Source organism: Callithrix jacchus, chromosome 14, assembly GCF_049354715.1.
Source record: "Callithrix jacchus isolate 240 chromosome 14, calJac240_pri, whole genome shotgun sequence".
NCBI lineage: Eukaryota > Metazoa > Chordata > Mammalia > Primates > Cebidae > Callithrix > Callithrix jacchus.
This window is the reverse complement of record NC_133515.1, coordinates 62,275,116-62,297,485: the sequence shown is the minus strand read 5'-3', so window position 1 is coordinate 62,297,485 and position 22,370 is coordinate 62,275,116. Positions and strand designations below refer to the sequence as shown.

The following is a 22,370-nucleotide window of genomic DNA, read 5'->3' as shown; positions in this document are numbered from 1 at the left end:
TTTGGCACATGGAATATTTATGTGCCCAAGCAAAGCAAGAGCAAGACAAATTATTGGGAGGTCATAGAATGCGGCTTTACATTTTTTGAGTGAGGATTTAATTTTGACATGTGAGAAAAATAAGAATGACAACTGGACATTTTAATAGATACACAAGTAGAATTTAATCTTCTGTTGTTTATAACAGGTAACTTTTGGGGACATGAAACATGGGACAGACCAGTAAGCAAAGAATTTACCAGTTGAAATTTTTCTCATTTTAATGACACTAGTTATTTCTCTAAATTTATCCTGTAAAGTTTACTTATGATAGTATGATTATTAATAGAGATACAAATGATTTATCCAAAATATTTAGAGGCAGGTATGTTGCAAGTATGCAGAATTTTTTATAATAGCAGGAAATATGGTGCATAGATCTTATATAATATGCTCAATAGTGTTGACACAGCACTGTATAATCAAACTTTATAATACAGCTGTAGTGAAACATATGAAGAGTTCACTTAACTCTACACTAAAGAGATATAAAGGCTATGAAGAACCGTACATCTTTCATTTCAAGTTTTGCTATCAAATGAATTTGCTGCATAATTATGTACAAATTTTGGTATATAGGCTTTTCTGGATTTTGGATTTATGTATGAAGCAGTGTATTTCAGTGTGCTATGGTACAAATTATCACAGCATAGCACAGTAGAGTATAAAATACTTTTCATTACTGAATAATTAATATCATCTATGATAGTTGCAAAAATTTCAAATATGTTCAGTCTGTCAAAAATATTTAGGTACCATTTTGAACTTACCTAATATACTGTATAATACACATTATAAAATATCAGGTAAGATATATGCATCTGCATGCAATTAAATTGAAAGTGGCCATGTTTATATTTAATAACAATATATCTTAATATATATTTAACTATACAAAACATATTATTTCTGGCTACAGAAAATTTTAAACAAAAAACTTGGCAAGTTATGGTTTATACTATATACCTATTTTCTGTGCTTAATTTCTGGCAAGTCAGAACATATTCATGGGAAAAAACATATTCATAGGAAACTAATATACAGAAAACTATGTTCTGTAGCTGGTTGCAGTGTCGCATGCCTGCAGACTCAGCTATTTGGGAGACCAAGGTGGAAAGACTGCTTGAGCCCAGGAGTTCCAGGCTGTAGTGTGCATAATTCCATCTGCGAGTAGCTACTGCACTGCAGGCTGGGCAACACAATGAGATCCAATATCTAAAAAAAAAAAAAAAAAAAAAAAAAGTAAAAGTAAAAACAAATTAAACTTTAAGATAGAAACTTAAATTATTTTAAGCTAAAAAAACTATATTCTGTAACACTGAAACCAACATCCTTTGATGGAGGTCTAGATTGGTTAGTGTCGTGTATTCTGCTGCAGGTGCTATCTTTCACTATCAGATTAGATGCTAAAACCATTGTACACAAGACCCAGATAATTTCTAAAGCTGAACTTCCCTATGATGTTGCTTGATGCCATAAAATACAGTAGCATTATTTTCAGCTGCAAATTTTTTGTCTTACCTTAAAATATTTTTCTCAGGAATTCAAGTACAATAATAATAATAGCTGCCGAAAATTATTGAGCATCACTTATGCATTAAGCATTATTCTTGATTCTTTACTTGTAATACTAGATTTAATGTTTGCAACTTCTGTATGTAGAATATTATTAATATCTACTTATTGTACACAAGGGATCTTGCCTAGAAAAGCAAAGACCTTTACCCAAGGCTATGCAAATAAAAAGGAATATACTCAAATTAAAATGAAGTTCTGTGTGACCGCAGACATTTGCTCTGGAACACAATTTTTTTTTTATCTCTTAACTATGGTGACATTAAACCTTGGGTGTTTGTTAGTCAGCAACCGAATATCATCAAAACATACATGATTGCTCTATTCGTTGACTTCACTGTAGCTACTAGATTTTCACAGCATTTCGTATGTGTTCAGAATGATGCTAAAGGCAAATTCAATTTTTAAAATTATTTCTTTGGGGTGTTATTTAAACCAACAAAAGGAATCAACTTAAAAAGGTATTCAGAGGTATTTGGAGTGATTATTAAAGCAGTTAATAAACTTCCTTCCATAAAGCAATAAAACAGCAGGAACCTGAGAATGCTGGCTGTTCACTATCTAAGCGGAATTATCAAAGCAATAAATAAAAAGTTGTGCAATAAGCAGCCTCAGCAAACAAGAAATTATGGATTTTCAAAATAGAAATAAAGAATTCACGACAAGGATCAAGAAGAAAAATAAAAAATGTGGAGTTCCAAATTCTGTGCTCTTCTTCTGTTAACTAATCCATATAATACTTTGCAGATAGGTGAATATCAATCTCCCCCATTTGTAGACAAGAGAACTGTGAGATTCTGTGAAATCAAGTCATTTGTTCAAACCTCCAGCTTAAGTCTGTTGATAGGCCAGAATCTCTAGGCAAATACCGCAAGCTTATACTGTGACTACGTTAATCGTTTGTGTGAACAGATAATAGGGACCGAACTTTCACAGGGATTGAATTAACATAATTTTACAAATATACATACATACATACATACACACATACCTACACACAAAACCTAAATTCTTGTTTTTTTAAGTAGTTCTTTATTTTATTTTATTTTTTATTATACTTTAACTTCTGGGGTATACATGCAGAATGTGCATGTTTGTTACATAGGTATACATGTGCCATGGTGGTTTGCTGCATCCATCACCCCATCATCTACATTACGTATTTCTCGTAATGCTATCCCTCCCCAATCCCCCCACCCCCTGCTATCCCTCACCTTGCCCCCCCACCCCCTGACAGGCCCCAGTATGTGATGTTACCTTCCCTTTGTCCATGTATTCTCATTTTTCAGCAACAAGTTATGAGTGAGAACATGCAGTGTTTGTTTTTCTGTTCTTGTGTCAGTTTGCTGAGAATGATGGTTTCCAGCTTCATCCATGTCCATCCAAAGGACATGAACTCATCCTTTTTTATGGCTTCATAGTATTCCATGGTGTATAGGTGCCACATTTTCTTTATCCAATTTGTCATTGATGGGCATTTGGGTTGGTTCCAAGTCTTTGCTATTGTGAACAGTGCCACAATAAACATATGTGTGCATCTGTCTTTATAATAGAATGATTATCTCAGTAATGGGAATGCTGGATCAAATGATATTTCTATTTCTAGATCCTTGAGGAATTGCCACACTGTCATCCACAATGGTTGAACTAATTTACACTCCAACTAACAGTGTAAAATAATTCCTATTTCTCCATATCCTCTCCAGCATCTGTTGTCTCCAGATTTTTTAATGATCGCCATTCTAACTGGTGAGAGATGGTATCTCACTGTGGCTTTGATTTGCATTTGTCTAATCACCAGTGATGATGAGCTTATTTTCATATGTTTGTTGCCTGCATAAACGTCTTCTTTGGAAAAGTGTCTGTTCATATCCTTCACTCACTTTTTGATGGGGTTTCTTGTAACTGTGTTTGTTATTTGTAGATTCTGGATATTAGCCCTTTGTCAGATGGATAGATTGCAAAATTTTTTTCCTATTCTGTTGGTTGCTGGTTCACTCTATTGATAGTTTCTTTTGCTGTGCAGAAGCTCTGGAGTTTAATTAGAACCCATTTGTCTATTTTGGCTTTTATTCCTATTGCTTTTGGTGTTTTAGTCATGAAATTCTTGACTGTGCCTATGTCTTGAATGGTATTGCCTAGTTTTTCTTCCAGACCTAACACAAATCTAATTCTTAAGTATCTCAATAGGTACTATTAATAGAACTGAATACATTTTTAAGAGATTTTGTGTAACTAACTTCTCCCTGTTAAAGAGAGGGGTGGGGGAAAACAGAAAAAGAGATTGATTTAGGTGGATAAAAGTAAAATGACATGAATAAAGCAATGCTAATTACTGGTAGAACTAAGAACATAGATTCTTTTCCTCCTCGTCCAGAACCCCTAACTTTGTTTTTCATTTGGAAGGTATCTTCTAGTTCTTGTCAACTCAGTCAACAGCTCTTTATCTTCAAAATACTCTTCAGAGATTCAGTAATTTCATTAGGAAATTGCAAAGTAATGTAATATTTTTCTTTTACACAAATATTTTAATTTAGCAGTAACATATCTCCTATAAATAAAAGTAAAACGTTCAATTGCATGATATATTTTGTTAATTTAGAAAAAAATATTCTACTTATTAGTTGGTTGTCATTGTACCAAAAAACCGAACAAACAAACAAAAAACCTCAACTACATTAATTACTTTTTAATATTTCTGATGTCAAAAAACAAACAACAGCAACAACAAAAATCCATCAGCACAGATCTTTGCTAATGATTTGAAAGTCCTTTAATGATATAAACACTCTCTAATTTAGGTTCATACAAATAACAAAATGCACTGATAAACAAATAAGTGATAATAACATAGCAAATAAGAGTTTAAAAATCATTCAATTAATTAAAAACATTCATATTGACTGAGGTTTCTCCATGTCCAAACATGACATTAGTGTAGAGATAAGGACACCATATCTAACTCCTGTTCCAGAGTTACTCCCATTCCTGTGGAAATCTTTAATAAACGCCTGCTATGTGCTAGTATCCTTGGAAGCTTCCTTAAATTTCGTATTCAAAAAGAGATAAAAGTAGAGAAAGCTGTATTTTGTTCACCAACTTGCCCAAAACTTATAATTAAAGGAGTAAAAATAAATGGTAGCTTTCAGAAATCTTTGAGTATTCACCAAGTTGACTATCCTTTTGTGATAGCATCAAAAAGGGTGCTGATGAGCAGGTCTAAAGGAACAGGAAAGGTCTGGTAGAGGCAATGACTGAGTAGTAGACCTACACCAGCATTTGAAGAATGAATCAGGAATATGCAGTTGTGCAGGCAAGAGGTTGGTTAACAAACGGGCAAATTGTTTTATGTCATGTCCACGGAAGTCAGGTCACGTCCTGGGGGCAGAGATCCAGGAGAAAAAAGAAAATGAAAATTTCTGCTATAAAAGGTAAAAGTAGGTGGATTTCGTTTTCTAGGCATTAGATTGTCATTTTCATGTTTAAAATGTTTTCATTGATTGTGATTACACTGTGGGACATAGGAGATGACTAGAAGAAAACAAAGGTCGAACTTGATTACAATCCCAGTTTGGAACAAATGAAACAATGCTCAATTATCTCATATTGGGTGTGCAGAATATAATTTGAAGTTAGAAATAAACTCTTATACTCATTTTTCTGAGTGTTGTTACAGATGAGAGTACTGAAGCTAATAGCATGACCTCTGGATCAATTCTAGTCATAGCTGAGCTACTTAGTCACACAGGATTTAGAGAGTTACATAACTTCTCTGAACCTCACTTTCTAATTTTCAGTGTTGAAATTTCACTGGATTATTATAAATATTAATGGGAAAATTCAGATAAAATAGAGAGCCATATAAAGCTGATAGTAAAGGCTTAATACAAGTTTTAACTATTACTGTCATTCAAATTAATCAGTAATTGATAATGATTTGAAGTTTGGGTTGGATTTTTTTGGACAAGACTGCAGATCCATGGAATAAATCAACAAATGCCATTTAATAAACAAGTAGAGTTTTTTCTTATGCATCTTTAAACAGTAACTTAGAATTATTCCACCAGGTAACTATTTACAGTCTAATTCATGACCCTGTTTATACCTATCAGTTTATTTAAAAAGTGACACTGCATAATGAGAATAGCAATTGTCTTTCTTGAAAGCTGATGTACCTGAATTGTAACCCTAATCTCTTGCTACCTTAATACTTTGACTTAATTTCTTATATCATCAGTTTTGTCATCTGTAAAATGGCAGTTACAATAATTCCTACTTTAAAGAGTCATCATAAGGATTATGCTAGATGAAATAAATTAATATTTTCAGAAACACTTGAACAGTGCCTGTCAAATACTGTTATGTAAGTGGTTTTCAAGTGAATTGTGCCAACATTATTCTTACATAGTTCTTATTTGAGATAGAGCCAAAGCAGGGATTTGAGAGAGAGCAAGGCAAACATGCATGTGTATGTGCGTGTGTATACACACATGCACACACACACACACACACAATCACAGTTCAGGAAGTAGGATGCTAGGGATCAGTCAATGCTATCAATATGTGAAGATTACTGTCCTATTGTTTAGGATGGGAAAGATAACAGCTAAGTGGTTACACTATTAAAATTATAGGGTTTAGAGGCACTGCTATTCCCTTCCTCTTTGCTAGGTAGACAAAATTGAACTACAACAATTCACTTTATTAGATTCAGACAGATGAATATGAACCCAATATTTAAAACCATCTAATATAAGGCCACAGAATTCACTATGTCTTCCTTCACAAGATCACTTCGAATTTAAATACTAGAATAATAACAAAAATCAGAGTGAGAAAAATAACTGCTTTAAAATAATTGTATTATCTGTCTTGCATGGTTAATTGTGGACAGCACAAATTTGGGGCTGTGCCTATCTTTAATTTTAGAGAAGCTTGCGGTTTTCTTCAAGCTATTTTAAAATTCAGGTAATAAACCTTTTTAAAGTTAGCATTTTTTTCCCTCTCTACTTACCTTCATAACCTAATTTAAATTCAAAATTTACTGAGGCATACAAGAAGAGCTGTTATTTTGCATATGGGACTGGAAAATGAAACGACAGTATCCCTGTTGTATGAGAAAATGAGATAAATCCAAGTTGCTTTGCATTCATAAAGTAGCAATGAGCTAAAAATCTCACAGCCAGATCCACACAGACATTCATGCAAAAAAGTTTAAACCGCATTCTATGTTAAGAAGCCAATTCAGGGAATATGTTCTATCTATTCACCTCTTTTTCAACAATTTATCTCCTTCCCTCACTCTCTCTTACTCTTCCTTCAATCACTCTCTTTTCTTTTTTAAATTCCTATGACAATTTCTAATGTTCATGGTTTTAGACTTAACTGTGATTATCCTTAACACTTTTAAAAAGAGAACTTATCAGTTGTTATTGTGATTGTAATTTAGCAGAGATATTACCTACTCAAAAGCCTTTTTACAATAAACAACACGAGAAGTTTGAAAACCAGTAACACATCCAAATGACACAATAGGACGATATTCTGGCCCAAATCTACCCCCGATTTCTTATAGAAAACAAAAATAGCTTATAAATCTGCTCTACATTTCCAGCAAATTGAAAAAGAAGAGCAAAAGAAGAAGAAACAGCAACAAACCATTTACTGGATATAGGTCATGAGGGTATGTTCAAATTAACAGGCTATTGCCTTCATCAGCCTTGCAACCTTACCGAAGCTTTGGAAGGTATCAGAGCATATTCTTGGCATATATTCTCTCTTCCAAGATCTTGCTATTAAACCAGCATGATGGAGGTTAATCTGTTAGGTTACTTTTCATTGTTGGATTCAGTTGTATTGGAAAATTCTTATTCTTTTATCCAGATTTTTTTCTGATTAAAAGCTCACATATTTGAGACAATATATTGTAACAGATGCTTGTATAATCTACAGGTATGAAAAAGAATGTAAACTGTATATAAATATTACACTAACATTAATTTCATTTATATTGTAATTAAAGCAGAAGTAGGATAATGCATCCAAAGTTATAGGCCACTCTGATAATGTATTCTAATATTGTTTTTCTGTTACATAGTCAGCAAAATTTGTTGACATATCTTAGAGAATTCCACATAAAAATGTGAAAGGCAAAGCCACACTCCCAACAAATTCCTTCCAAAATTCTAATGAAAAGATATCTTTCTGACAAGACACACTAAATATTACATAATGTAATTAGCATTTATGACTCACATGCACATTAATAATCTTCATCATTATGTTATATTTAGAGTATATCACCATTTACAAAGTTTGTATTATTCACTGAAACTTCATGAAGTGCCAGGAAGATCCAGTTAATCAGTGAGTCATATAAATGTATCTCCCCACCAACCATACAGAGGCACACGCTTTTTGCTTCCTCTGTATTCTCACTGCTAAAGCATTGGTTCAGACTTTCAGTATCTTTCTTTCTTTGGTCAGTAAACTTCCAAATGATAGCTGGTTTCCAGGTGTTCTGTGGTTAGCTCCTCCTCTACACTACTAACTACTATCCGTATTAGTTTTCTAGAAGACACTCTATATAAAGGCATTCTTAGTGATTCTTTTTTGGTTAAAAGACAAATCTTAGCTTCCGAAGAGATAAGGCTTGCAACATTCTCTAACTAACCTCCAAACTTGCTATTCAGCATCTCCTGCTACCCCTTCTCCATTCATGTGCTGATTGCTCCAGCTGAAAGCAAATGGCTTACCTTTGTCCCTGTTCTTTACTATTCCTGCTCTTTTGAACCTGCATGATTTAGCAGAGATTATGCCTTCACTCTAAAGTGATTTTCTCATGAAAACTTACTAAGTATTACTTTTCTAGCTTATCTATAACCTTGTCTAGAGATACATGTATAAGAAAATTTCTGAGGTTTCTTTCTGAGGTTCCTGGTGGAGTAAGTTGTCCCTATAAGAAGTCAAATTTTATTTGTTTACAATTTTATACCATATTTTATATTATAGCATGACCAAATACATACTTGTAACTCCTGTCAAAAATGTCGATTTGTGAAAGGGACAGTTGTGGAAGGGATAGTTCATTTTCCTAAGCCATAGCTACATTGAATGTTTCTGATCAGGGTTCATAATATCAATTATAAATGGCATACAAAATATCATTCTTTATTCACATTTGCATTTATTTATTCTAATATTGAGAAGAACAATTTTACCTTCTCTTTCTTTCAAATTTTGAATGCTTTAATCTTTAATGACTTCACTAACTGGGATTTGGTAAAAGATCAGCTTGAAAATGGGGTTTCACAAAGAATTCTTCTTTGAAAATCTTTCTGAATCTTCAATAAACTCTCAAGGTTGTTCAAAAATGACCTTTGGGTCATAAAATATTATTAGGTTTTACAACTGCATATCTTGAGTGGGAACCAGTTGGCCAGAGCTTAGAGGGGAGATTTGTGGTTCTGTTAAATTCTCTTTTATATAATACCTGGTGCTGCAAGGGAACCCTGTGGGTATCTGGTAAGTATTACTTCAAGATAATGAATATATAAAGAAGCACTATGTCAGACAAGATTTGCAATCTTACTGTGTTCTCATCCTACGTCACAGAGTGTTCTGAGCAGCACAATGAAACTGCTGCTTGATTGCAATGCTAGCGAAAATTCATTCAAGCATGCTCTTAGGGGTCAATTTTTAAATTATAAAGTGAGGTTTGATCAACTTTTTCAGTAGCCCATATTTTAAAGTTCCTTGGGTATAATTATCATTGCTTAATATTGCCTCTGTCTTTTCTGCTGAAAACTTAATTCATGCTCTGGAGGCTTTTCCAGCATCAACTGGGAATTCATTAAAATGCAGAGTTTCAGATCCCATGTCAGATTTACTGAAGCAAAATCTGCATTTTAACAGGATCTTCAGTTGACTAAATGCAGCTTAAAGTTTGAGAGACACTGATATAAGCCACTAAGAAGCATAATTTTCTGAATTCTATTAGTTTGATACAACCTAAGACAATACAACTTAGAATGTAAAATTAAAATATTAAATTATTCATTCATAACACACTGAAGAGAAAGAATGTTTGTGGCCTATTTTTAGAGTGATTTTGACCACCAAGTCATAATTATCTTAATAGTGTCCTCTTATGAGTCAAGCAATTTTATATGTAGCACTTTTGACCACATTTTATACTTTGTATTGTAGTTATCTATGTGCAAGCCTCATTTATTAAGGAGCTCTTTGAAATTGTTGAATGTAGGGACTTAGTTTATACTTCATATGACCTGGAAAATGAGCTTCCCAACATTCAGAAATACTGATTATTCAATAGCATAGATCAATTGCTTATTGAAAAACAAATATTAGTTTAAAAGCTATTTTTAAAACTATTTTAAAATTCATAAGGAGCCAAAAAGAGTCTAAATAGCCAAGTAAATCCTAAGCAAAAAGAACAAAGCTGGAGGCATCACATTATATGATTTCAAACTATACTACAAGGCTACAGTAACCAAAAGAGCATGGTACTGGTGTAAAAATAGGCATATAGACCAATGGAACAGAATAGAGAGCCCAGAAATAAGGTCAAACACCTACAACTATCTAATCTGTGACAAAGCTAACAAAAACAAGCATTGGGGAAAAGACTCCCTATTCAATAAATGCTGCTAGGATAATTGGCTAGCCATATGCAGAAGAACAAAACTGGACTCTTTTTTTACACCATGTACAAAAATTAACTCAAGATAAAGACTTAAATGTAAAACCTGCAACTATAAAATACATGGAAGATAACCTAGGCAGTACCATCCTGGACATAGGAAAGGGCAAAAGATTTCATGACAAAGACACCAAAAGCAAAAATTGACAAGTGGGATCTAATTATGCTTAAGAGCTTCTGCACAGCAGGAGAAACTATCAACAAACAATCTACAAAATAGGATAAAGTATTTACAAGCTGTGTAATATCATCTGACAAAGGTCTAATGTCCAGCATCTATAAAGAGCTTAAATAAATTTACAGAAGAAAAATAGCCCCATTGAAAAATGGGCAAAGAACATGAAGTGACACTTTTCAAAAGAATACATGCATGTGATCAACAAGCATATGAAAAAAATATGAACATCACTGATCGCTAGAGAAATGCAAATCAAAATCACAATGAGATACTATCTCACAGCAGTCCGAATGGCTATTAAAAAGTCAGAAAATAACAGCTGCTGGTGAGGTTGCTGAGTAAAGGGCATACTTATATATTATTGGTGGGAGACTAAATTAGTTCAACCATTGTTGAACAATCCCATTACTGGGTATATACCCCCAAAGAAATATAAATCATTCTACCCTGAAGACACATGAACACAAATGTTCATGGCAGCACTGCTCACAATAGCAAAGACATGGAATCAACTTAAATGCCCATTGGTGACAGATTGGATACTCCATGGAATACTATGCAGCCATAACAAATATTGAGATTATTTCTTTTGGGGAATGTAAATGAACCTGGAGGCTATTATCCTTAGCAAACTAATGCAGATACAGAAAAACTAATAACACATGTTCTCACTTATAAGTAGGAGCTAAATGATGAGAATTCATAACACAAGGAAACAACAGACACTGGGGTCTACTTGAGGGTTGGAGGGTGGGAGGAGGGAAAGGAGCAGAAAAGATAACTGTTGAGTACTGAGCTTAACACTTGTTTGATGAAATAATTTGTACAGCAAACCACTCTGACACAAGTTTACCTATGTAACCTTCATGTGTCCCAAACATAAAAGCCCTCCCCCAAAAAAATAAATATTAGTTTATCTTGGGATATTTAGTTTCTGTACATACAAGGTATTATATTGTAATATATTTTTATAATTATATATGTTAAGTGCTCATAAATATCTAAATATATTATTAATAATTATAGTTTTATTAATCTGATTTATGCATATATTTTTAAAATATATATTAATTATCTACTTTATGCCAGGCAATGTTCTATATTGTTGGGAAACTGTAGTGAATAAGACAGCCAAAACTTCCTCTTTTTGTGGAGATAACATTTTAGTGGGGAAAACGAAAAACAAATAAAAATCAAATCATGGCTGGGAGTGGTGGCTCAGTCTTGAAATCCCAGTACTTTGGGAGGCCAAGGGGAGTGGATCACCTGAATTCAAGAGTTTGAGACCAGCCAGGCCAACATAGTGAAACCCTGTCTCTACCCAAAACACAAAAATTAGCCTCGAGTGGTGGCTTACATCTAGAGTCCCAGCTACTCTGGAGGCTGAGGCAGGAGAATTGCTTGAACCTGGGAGCTGGAGTTTGCAGTGACCTGAGCTCACACTACTGCACTCCGGCCTTGGCACAGAGTGAGACTCTGTCTCAAAAAGAAAAAAAATCTAATTATTTGGCAATATTTGTTTTAGAGAAAAATAAAGCAGAAATTTTAATAAGGGATGCAGAGATAATAGAAAAGAGCATGGGATGGATGTTGCCCCACTGAGCTTTATAAGTTTATAAGGACTACAATCCAGGACTGAAAATAAATCTTAGATGCTCAAGTTTTATGATGATTGATATAAATGGGAGAAAAAAAGACATAAAGAAATTAATTTGGATAATTGATACAGATAATAATGGAAGACTTGCGAGTATTGGGGATTGGTCAGAAAGAATAGGGTCTTACTAGGTGACATAGATTTCCAAAACACTGTTTTCATTCTTGGCAAAATATCTGAGAGGCTAGAAATAGGTTGGTTTATAGGGCACTTGCAGATTTCTAGGGTATCATTTGAATCATGTTTCTAAAAATATGTCTTGTTGAGGTCTCATTTCATCTTCACTTAAACAGATGATTCAGAAATTATTATCCTTAATGGATATTGAAGAAACAAAAAGCCAGAGATTAATTATTTTTAGTTGGCAACATAGGCAAGCAACAGACCACACTGTCTCTACTGTGACATAACATAAATAACATTTACACTGATATAAAATTTAGATTTCACCCCAAATTTGTCATTAATTCACACCAGTAAAGTGGAGACACTGTAAGAAAAAGAAACATCCTTTCTGCTGCCATAGTCCATGAACCAAAATCTTTCTGGGTCTGATTTGCGATTCCCACTCTTAGAAGTCTTTCCAAGTTTGTGAGATCTAAACCAAAATCAATTATCAGGCAGGAACGTTAGGCAGAGGAACAATGATAAAGGAAAGCAGAAATCCCTTGTCAAGAGAAAAGTTTGAGTTCTTTGGAGTGTCCAAAACGGCTTACTCATATACATTCACATCGTCACACTGTAAACAAGTCATAGCTTCTTTCCAATGCTTTAGCTTCAAGGCAGTCAGGCCTAGTGAGACGTTAAACTGAAATGGCAGGAAGGCTAACACAGTGTCACAAAGGAGGCAGTTCGCCTCACTATTTCTAAATAAGGGCACTCATCCCTGAGAACACAGGCTTCTCTACATGAAGTAGAGGTTTCTGCTTCCTTGTACTTCTGCTCAGATATCACACATTTAAAATAGCCTCAAGTAATGAAAGCCTGGAAAGTTTTTGAAAGTCAACATATACTAGCTGGCAAATCTTGCCTTTTCATATTCTCCAGGTAAAGTGTTCAGCCTCTGCCCTCTTTAACACTGCATTGTAATGGCCTTTCTCAACATTGTTTTGTGTAATGGCTCTGATCCCTCAAGAATGATGGATGCCTGCCTTTCCTGTAAATGGTTTAACACCATTAATGTGAAGGGGAATGAGGACTGTCAGTACCAGACATTGCTGAAAAGCAACTGATTTTCTGGCTTTTCAGCTTCCAGTTCTATGGAAATTACCCTCAGTCAGAGCCATGTGGTTATTATCTGCCTCAGAAACTTTTAATATTATTCTTTGATTGCTTTGCATGTTTCAGTTACATTTAAGTAACATTGCAACTCCCCTAATTATCCCCAAAGCCAGCATTTTTTATCTAATTCATCAACAGTAATTTGTAACCCAACTTTAATTTTAATGAAAACTACTTGGAGGACCCATGGAGGAAAAAAAAAAAAATGTGGTTTATGTAATTTGTATCTTATGTGTGCAGTCCTATAGCTGAAAACAGAAAAACGTTTTTAATGAAATAAAATAGATGCAAGAAATAAATACTTCTTCCTTTGACTTCTGCTGGGCTTCAGAGCAAGATTATCTATCTATCTATGATCTAGCTAGCTAGCTAGCTGGCTATATATCTATCTGGCTACCTATGTATCTTTATCTCTCTATCTCTCTGTCATCATTATCTATCTACATAACTATTTGTTCAAGGATGGAATTGATAGAGAAAGAAAAAACTAAAAATAATAAGAAAATACTAAATCCCAGATATTGTACCTACAATAATACATTATGTGTTTACTCAGTAATCTTTTGTAATGAGAATTACTCCAATTCATAAATGCTCTTTGGAGAAAGTTGCCTAAAATTAGTTGTCTGACAAACACCAGAAGAACTGTAATTTAAATTTAGGACTTTCTAATTCAAATTTTTGCATCCTTTCTGCCTTATCATTCTGCCTCAGGGCCAGGAATTTGATGGAAACCTAGACTTAGGTAGGGACGCGGTTTTACTTTTTACTTGACTGACAGTGTCTCCAGACAGAGGTTATCCTATCTCGAAAGACTTTGGGAGGACAAATGGGTCAGAAATCAATGAGAGAGAAGAATTCTGGCTGTAGTCTTGATGGCATCTGAACCAAGTATACTCTTCATTGGTACTCATGCCTTTCTCCTTGTTCTTGAGGCTGCTTGTTTTCCATGATCTTACTGAGTCTAAGAAATCTATGTTGTTGTGTTCTTTGTTCTACCCTTCCACTTCTACATATGTTATAATGGATATTAGGATTAATTGATTTTACTTCAATTGTTTTAGTGATAGACTTCACTGTGATGATTTACATGCTAAGGGGATCATATGTAGGTTGAGTACCCCTCGTCTGAAATGCATGGAGCCAGAACTGTTTCAGATTTTTTTAAATTTTAGAACATTTCCATATATATAATGAGACATATTGAGGACAGGACCTAAATCTAAAGACAAAATTCACTTATGTTGTTCATATACACTTTATACACATAACCTGAAGGTAATCTTATACAATATTTAAATGATTTAGTGCATGAAACCAAATTTTGACCCTGTTTTGACTGTGCCCCATCACAAAATTCACAGGTGTAAAATTTCCCACTTGTGGCATCATGTTGGCATTCAAAAAACTGGGGATTTTGGAGAATTCCAGGTTTCAAGTTGTCAGATTAGGGATGTTCAGCCTGTATCAAAAATTAAAAAGGTGACTTCAGATTTTGAAATTTCAATTCTTCTCATTCAACCTCCAGCATCACAATGAATTGTAAAACTCTTTCTTTTCAGAGTTAAGAATTTGAAGATAAATGTTCCATATAATAAAAATTAAACAAATGAACAAGTCATGCTTGCTAATTGGAATTATTACCAGTAAAATAATGTTGAAATTAAAGTTTGAGAGACTGTTTTCTTTTCCTTTAAGAGTAGAGCTATTAAGAGAAGATGATAACATTTTCTAGGCATGAATGAATTACATTAAAGATTGATTAATAAATCTACAGATTAAACCAGATATTATAAGACTCATAAAATGAAAGAGACATTAGAGATTGTGTAATTCATTATTCGCTTAAAAAAATGAGACCCAAGCCATTTATATGATTAACCCAGCATTTTGTAGACAGTATCTGCAAGAGGTAACTTCCAGCCCACAGTGTCTGAATTCCTTACCAACATTACTCAAAACACATTTGTTTCACTTTTTCCCCACCCCATTTTCTTGACTTACACATATATTTAAAAAGCAGATTTTTATTTTGCTTTTATTTCTTACCATGGTAGATCTAAAAATAGACTGAGGTGACAAGGGGACTTACAGCTGGTTTGCTCAACTGTGATACGTGCCTTGATTTTCAATGAGTGGTGAAGACATCCTGCAGTCAGACACCTGCAGGCAATCAACCACACTCCTCTGCTGCACCTCAGGGCCACAGCTCCTGGCAAGCACATCAGAGCAGCAGTCGTCCATTGTGCTGAGCAGCAAGAAGAGCACCTGAGAAGGAATAGTGACAGACACAGGAAGGGCTAACCTAGGCTTGGATCTCATCAATGTCCTGCTAGAAATAAAGCGTTTTAATGAAGATCAACAATCTCTTGATCACTCATCCTTCCAATTTTTGCCAGATGACTCAGATGGCTGCTACCTTGCTCGGGCAAGACAGTTAAACTCCAAATTCTATAATCTAGCTTTTACCCAAAAGCCTGGTTTATCTATTATTGAAGCATCATATAATGTAAGCTTTGTATTAGAGAAAGGTTTTCAAAAACCTTTTGAAAATGCATCAACCTTATAAATCTACTGGGCTATTTTCTACTGGTTTATTTATTGTCTCAGGTAGAAAAACGTAGATATATTTCTAAGATTTTAGCTAGATATACCAAGCACACTGACTCTGAAACACAATGGCATTTTTTTTCCTCCTATGGCACCAAATTTTGCCTGGATATTTTTATCATATAATTCACATATACCAAGTTTTAAAGGGCAGTACAATTTTTAAAACCACACAATTTTCTTATCTGAATTAGTATTATCTTGAATTTTCCCTCTTTCAAAATAAAAATTGTTTAAAAAGGAATACATGATTAAGACAGCAAATAAACATAAAAATGCACAACAGGAAGAACTCAACTAGACAAATAACTCTCATATAATGTCTTTGAAAATATTTTTATGTATTTGTGTGTGTACATTTCTTTTATGAAAATGGAAGTATCAAGTACAAAACCTAGTTTTCCTCATTTAGGTTTTACAGTGAGTATTTTTTCACATCTAAAACCGTAATTTTATAGCACTTTAGAAGGCTCCAAACTATGCCATGAAAATGCAATCGTTTATTTTAGCACTTCTCTGTTGTTGGATATTTAGATCATTTCTGAGTTTCCACTATCTTCAAGTTTATTGAATATGACATTTATCATTGCACAACTCAGAATAAATTACCACAAATGAGTAGCAAGTCAAAGGATATACTCACTTTAAGTTCAAACATTTTATATCAGCTTCTACTCCTATTACTCAAGGGCTCTTGTTTATTTGTTCATTTTTAAAAAATGTTTAATAGCTGTCAACTCTGTGCCAGTCACTATCCTGGATTCTGGAGCAGTGGGTAAGGAAAATAGACTTAGTTGTAGCCTGTAGATGGAAACAGAGTAATTTAAGAGATAGGTGGTTAATCAAATAATTACATTCTATTGTGTACTATGGAAACAATGTAGGATAATATCAGATGACTTAGCAGAGAAATCTTACCTAGTTAAGGAAAGAACGTTTTCCTGAAGAACTGATGATCAAGTCAATATCTGTGGATGAATAGAAGTTAGTATGAGAAAGGACCACAGAGGAAGAATTCTACAAGAGGGAGCAGTCACACTTTTGCTAAGATCTAAGATGTTTTGTGTCAGGAAACATGACAATACCATTAATTGAAAAGTTAACATCACCCCACCAAAGAATTGGAGGAGTGTGAAAAAACTAGTCAGTTATGAAAAAGAAACTGCATTTTCTTTGTATTAAGTTCATATTTTTAACCCAACTACAATGTACATGACTTTTTCCTTTTTGTACTTTCTTTGATTCATTGTATAATTTAGCAATTGTCATTTATAAGTTATCTGATAATGCCCCTATGCCCATTATGTTATCAATATGAATTTTTAAAATATTTTTCATATTCAAATGAGTTATTTATATAAGCATATTGACTTTTGTCACCTCTTATAAATATTTTTCACCTAGATTACAAAGCAAGATTACACTGTTTTGACATACAAAAGTTTTATTTCATGTGGACAAATCTGTTAGACTTTTCTTTATGCTTTATGACTTCAGTGTCATACTTAGAAAGGCCTTTTCCCAATAAGATTATACAAACAATTCTAGTCCTTTGGAATTTATTGCTAGAGGGAAGTTGACCTGCTAAGAGGAATTTGTACTTTTCAGAAGGAGAGCGAATCTTAGGTCATATATACTTAGGCTTTATCAGCCTTATGGTCTTATATCATTTGGCTAACCCTTTAATATCTGTTTTATTGAATGAATTTTAACTACACATGTTGAAAATGGCTTTGAAAACACCACTATGTAAGTGCATAGAAATAGCCTATGGTTGCTGTTCACATGCTGGCATATACTTCCATTTGCCATCCATGCTCAGTCTTGGTGAAGGATTTGCATGAAGAATCTATTGTATTATAATAAAAAAAATATGAAGTTCCCTGCCAAGTATTTTCGGTTGTGTCTCAAATCGTCATCAACATAGTAATTTTTAGGTATGAGTTTGACTTCTGAGCTCCTAATTAAAATAAGACATTACCTAGTTTAAGAATTATACTCCATAAACTACTTAATTAAACCTTAAAGATTTTTTTGACATCTACTCTGCTAGCCTCACCAAAGATGTATATACATTACAAAAAAATTCATATACTGCAGAAACATGGTAAAGCTTTAAAAGAATCACTTGCATCAAAGTTTGTTAAGAATTTTATGAGGAATGTGCTCACAAAGCACAGAGAAGGAGTGTCAGGCTCAGACATTGAGAGCCAGGTGCCTTTCCAGAAGAGCTGGCTGAGTTCTACAAAAAGGGCTACACAGCCTCTTGAAGAGTAAGGGTGGGGTGTTTCTAGGCAACATCCTGCTATAAGAGATAGCATACTGTTTTAGAATAGCAAATAAATCCCTATGGATAAAGAAGACCAGCAGGGTATGTGAAGAGGGAGTAGAACCTGACTTTGTATGACAGATCAGGTAATTTAAATTCTAAAAACTATGGAGAATGGTTGAATGTTTTTAGCTGCCAAGTCACGTGGTCAGAAGGACAAAGACAAAGATACTTCCAAAAGTATAAAAGAACATACATATATTATTAATGTTTTAGGCACAAAATTCAGAAATGTTGATGAGCATCTAGCAAAATAGCCTGACTCTAAAAGACTTTTTAAAATCCACAGTGTAAGTAGCAATGTTTTAATAGTTATATTTAAACACAATCTGGCTTATAAAATTGTTATGCAATTCTGTACTCATAAAAAAATGAGAAAGAACATTCAAGAGGATTCTGAAAAATAAATTATAATAATTAAAGGCATATAATTGCAGATGCATGAATACATATAGAGACCAAAGGCAAAGAAGAGAAAGACTGGGAATAACCCAAAAGCATATGGAAATTTTGTATGTAACAAAGGCAATTACCTCGAATTAGTAGAGTTAAGATGGACTTGTGAATAAATGATTTTGAGTCAACTGGGTTAGAGAATTTAGATCCATATCTCATGACATATAATCTCTAAATTAATAAAATATATATGTAAAAAATCCTACATAGCTACTCAAAGAAATATGTGAATACATTTTTCAACTTGTACTAAGGAAGAACTTTCTAATTATGACTGAAAACCTAAAAGTCATCCAATTATAAAAAGATAAAACCAACTACAATTACATTAAAACTTCTTCATGGCAGAGAGTATCATTGCAAAGTCAAAATAAGAATAAAAATCTTCAAAATGCTTTACGTCATAGAAAAAATATTTATATTCCCATATACCGAGAGCCCCAAGAAATCAATAAGATAAAAACCAATAGTTCTTAAGCAGATAAAAGGATGTTTAAACGCACTCAAATTAAGAGAAATACAAAAATCTAAAAGATTGACCTCAGTGTCTTTTCATAGGGCAATGGAGAAAATACATTTTCATAACTTGTTGGCAAGAATATGAACAACTTCTATAAGGAAAATTTGGTAACATCTCCTGAAATTACAAATACATCATGCATTGATTCTGCAATTTAACTTTTGGGAGACTATTCTATAGATATTCATGAACACATGCAAATTAAGAATATAAGCATAGTCATTACAGCATTTTTATCTCTGCACCGTATTTACATACTCTGGAGTTTAAAATCAAACTAAAATTTAAGGTATGACTATACATCAAAATATAATGCAGAACTTAAGAAAATAAATTATCTCTGTCCTAACAGTAATTGATGTCTAGAATGTATTCTTAAACTAAATAAAAACATACCAAGACAATATGTAATAATGGTGGGAGAGAATACATATTTGTATTTCTTACAATTTGCATAAAGAAACAATGAAAGAACATGTAAGAAACGAAATAAATATGTTTATATAGGGAATGGGTACAACTGAACAAGACAAAGATTAGAATCAAGAGTTCTCATTGTATACTTTTTTATACTTCTTTCATTTTTTACATGAATTATTTGTTCAAAATATAAAATTAAAATAATATGACAAATAGAAATTCTATTGTATATACATTTATAATTTTACAGAATACATAAACAACTAAAGTAAATAAACTACACAAAACAGAAAGAAGTTTCATAATTTACAAAACAAAGAAATTCCATAATTTATTTTTTGTACTTACCTAAGTAAATATTTCATAATGAAAGAACTATAGACTATCATCATAAAATATTGTAAACAGTTGCCCTCTTTAATGTCTTAGCTTTTGGGGGTATCATTGGATGAGGAAACATAATAATATATATTAACAATTATTTTAAAAGTCACTTCTGAGGTTGCATTTGGTAGAAATTGGGAATACCTGTTCATCCTCTGCATATCACTAATTTGAGGTTCTAGGAAGCTTAATTCATTTGTATAATATTAATATAGTAGCAATGGGATGTGTCAGTTGCTTCATAGTTTATTAAACACACTATTTTTGCTCTGCTAAGGTTATTTTGGTTTCCTTTCATACACTTGATGAGGATAGTAAAGTTCCATATAGAAAAGCAGCCAAGGCTAAAATCAATAGCATCATCAGTCAGTTGCTACTTCTTAGGCTCTGTGTGTGGTTCCGTAGCACTTGAAGCCATACCTATGAAAATGGGGCTTTAACCTGAGAAGTCAGAGCAACTGAATACTAAAATAGATTTGCCTACTTTAGAAGTCTTTCAAAAGCCTTCAAGATTGTTCTGGCAACAAAATTATTTACTCCTACAAAACTTCAACTCTGAATTGAATGAAAATGACAGACTTGGACAGAAACCATCAGGAAAATGTACAATGAAGATATGTCTAAATGTAGATCACAGACAACCACAAAGAACAGACAATAAAACAACCATGCCTGTGGCCCTTATTCAGGTGGGGTGATGGGTGATTAAAAGAGAGAAACAAATTTTGCCTAATATTACCTCCAGGTTTTGATGGAAAAAGGGTATAATGCCAAAAACAAGAGAAAAGAAGAGATGAAATTACTTCAATTAGCAAGAGACAGCAGAGGAAGAAAGGAAGAGGTGGGGACAGTAATTATTTAGTACATATTCAAAGGATTCATTGCGTTTTCCAGCACAAATAGAGCTGAGTGTTTATATGAGAAGATCAAAGTTTGAATCAAATAGCCATGTTACCTTTCATTTGGTTTCATATTTTTCTTCATAAGTCATTTTTCTTCATAAGTCATTTCTTCATAAGTGGGGTAGTGACACTATTGACCTTGGCAAAGGAAACCAGTAACTTAAAGCTTGATTTACCAGCAAGTAATGGGCCAGCAGAAGGATTCTATAAAACAGTTGCAAGTTGCCATCTTAAGCAGTTGTAGGGGTTCTGATCAGTTAGACTTGTCAGTTTCAGCTCATTGGACCTATATTTTGTTGATATTGTTTGGCTGTTTCCTTGGCTGGTTGCCAGTAAAGGATCAAGCAACAAAATTTCTTGGAAAAACATTTAAAAATTAGTAGTTTAAAATAATTACCTTTAACATTTTCTAAAGTGTTTTTATGTGTTGTTAGGCAGCTGAAGAAAGACGTTGGCATATAACCATCAAGTTAGAATTTAAAATTAAATCAGTGACACTCTAAGGTGACCAATGGAACTTCAATTATTCATAGTGAAAGAAGGCTGAGCGTTCTTAATGCACATAATTTTAAATTTAATGATTATCAAAAACTATGAATTGAAAAGTTGTGTTGGAAATTACTCATTTCTTTTTTAAAAGATGAATGATTACAAAACTACATGGCTCAAGTAGATTTTAAAATTCAAGGCCATCCTAATTCATACTTGATATAAATTTAAAAAGTTGAACTCTCTTCAGAATCTTAATATAAATAACAATGTACTCCACCACAGCTGTCATTCTCTCTGCCATTGCGCCCTGATTTTTTTAGTTCACACCATGTATTAAAATTAGCCTTTGTAGGTTTATGTGTGTGTTTTCATCTTCATTGTCTCTCTCTCCCTGTAGACTAAAAGCTCCATAATGGTAACATTCACCTATTTTTTTTTCTTTTTTTACTGTTGAAAATTTGGCATAAAGTAAGTGCTTAGTAAATGTTTGATAATGAGTGTATCAACCAAGGAATCTAACAATCAAAATAGAAGGTTTTTATCTTCTGTTTGGGACTAAGGTATGAGATTGCATAGCTGATGTTCAGGCGAGAGCTTGCTCCCAAAATTTGGTCATTAAAATTTTTGTTTTTGTGTTGCTTGATAGGCTAAACACACATTCTCTCATTTAGGGATTCTTCAGGATAATATATTTATTTCCCTGGCACAAGGAAAAGCACATGGTATACCACATCTAACAAGTTCTTTAAGGATCTTCAATATTTTTTTCTAGACTCTAGACTCTTAACTTATTATAGAACATCCA

General features: G+C 33.3%; 1 long non-coding RNA gene across 2 annotated transcripts; it reads right to left on the bottom strand.

The window, feature by feature from the left end:
* Positions 1-125: 125 nt before the first annotated feature.
* LOC118147327 (uncharacterized) lies at positions 126-21,325 on the bottom strand. 2 transcript variants are annotated; one of them, XR_013526102.1, is made up of 5 exons: positions 21,127-21,325; positions 16,981-17,030; positions 16,706-16,863; positions 7,347-7,560; positions 126-1,254 (listed from the first exon to the last, which is right to left on the bottom strand). It is a non-coding gene; the product is annotated as an uncharacterized LOC118147327 (long non-coding RNA). The 2 variants fall into 2 exon arrangements; XR_004733611.3 differs by lacking the exons at positions 126-1,254; positions 7,347-7,560 and adding an exon at positions 11,596-15,720.
* Positions 21,326-22,370: the final 1,045 nt, after the last annotated feature.